The 3,480-nt window shown below is 46.3% G+C and overlaps 1 non-coding gene across 1 annotated transcript; it reads right to left on the bottom strand.

Annotated features, from left to right (window-relative positions):
- Positions 1 to 2,016: 2,016 nt before the first annotated feature.
- On the bottom strand, positions 2,017 to 2,156 carry LOC147788910 (small nucleolar RNA Z247). The gene has a single exon (XR_015412605.1). It is a non-coding gene; the product is annotated as a small nucleolar RNA Z247 (small nucleolar RNA).
- Between the last annotated feature and the right edge of the window lie 1,324 nt (positions 2,157 to 3,480).

Genomic DNA, 3,480 nt, shown 5'->3' with positions numbered 1-3,480 from the left:
TTCAATCGAGTACCATACGGATGAGTAGTAGGTGCAGGATCCACATTTGAGGGGACGGCCGTATCAGCCGTTGCGAGGGGAGCAACCGATGCTACAGCAGTTGGTTGACCAGCGGCCGAGGATTCGACCGGGCATTGTTCAATATCATCTGCTGGCGGAGGAGCCGAGGCCTCAATCATTGGCGGAACAACCAACGCCGATTCGCATGGCAGCGACGCGGAGGATTGTTGCGGCAATTCCGAAGCTGATGTAGACACCAAATTTTCTGCATCCAAAGAGTTAGTAGGCCCAGGCATATGCATGTGATCATTCTCCAAATTAGTACTGCTATTACCCAAATGCAAGGTGCACAAATCAGGGGCATTATGCGTCGACTGCATGGTTGGGGAAGAATTAGGTGGGGCTCTCTTGAATGTTAAAACATTTTCATCAAATATGACATCTCTAGACATATAGACACGACCAGAATCGGTGTCAAGACACTTATACCCTTTATGTGAAGAACTGTAGCCTAGAAAGACACATTCCTTCGATCGAAAAGAGAGCTTTTGTTTGTTATAAGGACGAAGATGAGGCCAACAAGCACACCCAAAATTTTTTAATAAGGAGTAATTTGGTGGGGTATGAAAAAGAAGCTCTAAGGGGCATTTTTTATCGATGACACGAGTAGGAAGACGATTGATGAGATATGTAGCTGTAAGAAACGCGTCGTCCCAAAATTTAATAGGTACATGAGCATGAGCTAGAAGGGCTAGGCCAGTTTCAACAATATGACGGTGCTTGCCTTCAGCAGACCCATTTTGTTGATGTGTGTGAGGGCACGAAACACGATGACCAATTCCAAGGAAACGAAAAAATGTGTTATGAATTTTCTGATATTCCCCACCCCAATCAGATTGGACCCACTTGATTTTAGTATCTAGGAGACGCTCAACATGAGCTTGGAATTGCAAAAAAATACGAGGAGCTTCTGTACGATCATGCATCAAATAGATCCACGAAAATTTACTGAAATCATCAATGAAACTAATATAATATTTAAAACCCCCAACAGATGGAGGTGCAGGGCCCCAAACATCCGAAAAAATAAGTTCCAAAGGTGACGAAGACCTATGGGAAGAACTAGTATATGGTAATTGATGACTCTTTGCTAACTGACACGCATTACAAACGGACAAAGATGACTCACTAGCACACAAAATATTATTTAGACGCAAAATGAATTTTACTACTTGAGATGAAGGATGTCCAAGACGTGCATGCCATTGGGCGTGAGTAGTAGATCTACTCACCAAGGCGTGCTTGAGATTATCGACATCGGATGGCTTAATAGGATAAAGACCAGATTCACACCTCCCATTTAGGAGACTTTTCCTCGACTGTCGATCCTTTATAGAAAAATGCCAAGGATGGAATTCAAAAAATACGTCATTATCACGAGAAAATTTATGAACAGAAAGAAGATGTTTAGAAATTTCAGGCACATGCAAAATATTACGCAACGCAAGAGGACGAGTAGCAGTATTAATTAGAGAATGACCAGTATGCAAAACACGCAAACCTGCTCCATTGCCGACTTGAACTTGTTCACCTCCATGATAACGTTCACGCACAGCGAGACGATCCAGGTCACTGGTGATATGGTCCGTAGCGCCTGTGTCGCTGTACCAATTTGGGTCAATCTTGTAAGAGGAAGTAGCCGCCAGTGCCGTAGGAGGAGCAGAAGAAGGTTCATCTTGATAGGACTCATCCATCCTATGCCAGCAGCGTATAGCAGTATGCCCCACTTTGCCGCAGATCTGGCAGGAAGGACGAGCAGAAGGGCCACGACGATCACCAGCAGGACGAGAGGGTACATAACCTTGAGAACGACCACGGCCACGATCCTTCTGCTGACCACCACGACTAGCATAATTGGCAGAAGATCCAAGATTTAACTGAAGTTCAGCACGACCAATATAATTGGCCGAAGATCCCGGATTTAACTGAAGTTCAGCCTGGTGTTGTAGTTGGCGAGCTTCATACGTCATTAGATGTGCAAACACATCATCAAGCGTGAGGGCTTCACTCTTGGTAGTCATTGAGGTGACGAAGGGATCATAGTCTGGGCCAAGACCAGCGAGAAGATACGCGATCACATCATCATCCTGCAAGGCAAGCCGGCGGCGGCCAGCTCGGTGGTTAGCCCTTTGATCTTGCAAAAATAATTTGCAGCAGATTGATCTCGTTTCTTGGACGTGGCGAGCTCAACACGAATCTGAGTAGTGCGAGCACGAGTTGACGATGAAAACATCCGCTGCAGGGTATCCCACGCCTCCTTGGACGTAGTAGCGGCAACCACATCATGAAGAATCTCCTCAGACATGGAGGAGAGAAGGCCGCTAAGGACTTGTTGATCCTGATCATACCACTGATTATAGGCCGGATTAGAGACCAGCTCAGCACCAGCAGCAGTTGAGGAAGGGACCAGCTTGGCAGGTGCAACATTGGTGCCATCGAGGTAGCCCATAAGCTTCGTACTCCGTAGGTAGGGGAGGAGCTGGGCACGCCATATGATGAAGTTGTTTTTGGTTAGACGAATTGTGACAACATGGTGTAGAGGGATTGGGCCAAAAGTTGCCATGGTAGTTGAGACGGTGTTGGAGATGGTGGATGGAGAGGAGGAAGAAGACATGGTAGACATTTAAAAAATAAACCTCGGCTCTGATACCATGTTAGATTGAATGGCACGATGACCTATATGGGTCACGACCTCATGTATTTATAGATGTGTATAATGAAGATTACATTCCAAATCTATGATTTGATAACAAACTATGAAATCATAGATTTGGTAACAAACCCTTCAAATCATAGATTTGGTAACAACCAGTAAATCTTAGATTATTTTAATATATACAGTTATGATCTATTTTAGGTTTAACATCGGAAACATCGTGGAGAGGAGAGAGAAAATCCGTTGGAAACATCGAACAGGGAAATGGGCGAAGAAAAAAGGATCTGTCGGATCCAGGTCGGACCGGATCAAAACCCGAGGCCCAGCACGTAAGCCCGCGATTCAAAACTGTCAGCCCAGTAGCCAGACGTCGGTCTAGACAGTAGCCCACGCGGCCATGGCCTAACGACCCGTACTTGACCCGTGACCCGCCTGAGACCATCGCTGGTCCAACCTACAAACACTCGCGGCCCAATAGGCCCCCACAGCTGCGACCCACAAACACCACAGCCCAACCCGCGACCAGCAGCCCACCTGCAGCCGACTTGACTCGCGAGCCGACCCACGACCTAAAACTCGACCTGCGCCTCGACCCGAGATGCCTAGGATTTTGTGGCCCACTCAGATGTTACCACGTGTCAAACTGCGGTGCAAGTCGCCCTTCAACTCATTTTTTAATTTTTGACTTGATTTCTACTATTTCGACCCTTTCGGACCTATTTTCGGCTTTGATTAAGGTAATTGAGGTCATTTTAAGGTCGTAT

Source organism: Cucurbita pepo, chromosome 16, assembly GCF_057944985.1.
Source record: "Cucurbita pepo subsp. pepo isolate OVF chromosome 16, ASM5794498v1, whole genome shotgun sequence".
NCBI lineage: Eukaryota > Viridiplantae > Streptophyta > Magnoliopsida > Cucurbitales > Cucurbitaceae > Cucurbita > Cucurbita pepo.
The sequence above is the reverse complement of the archived record's forward strand: the minus strand, read 5'-3'. Positions and strand labels throughout refer to the sequence as shown.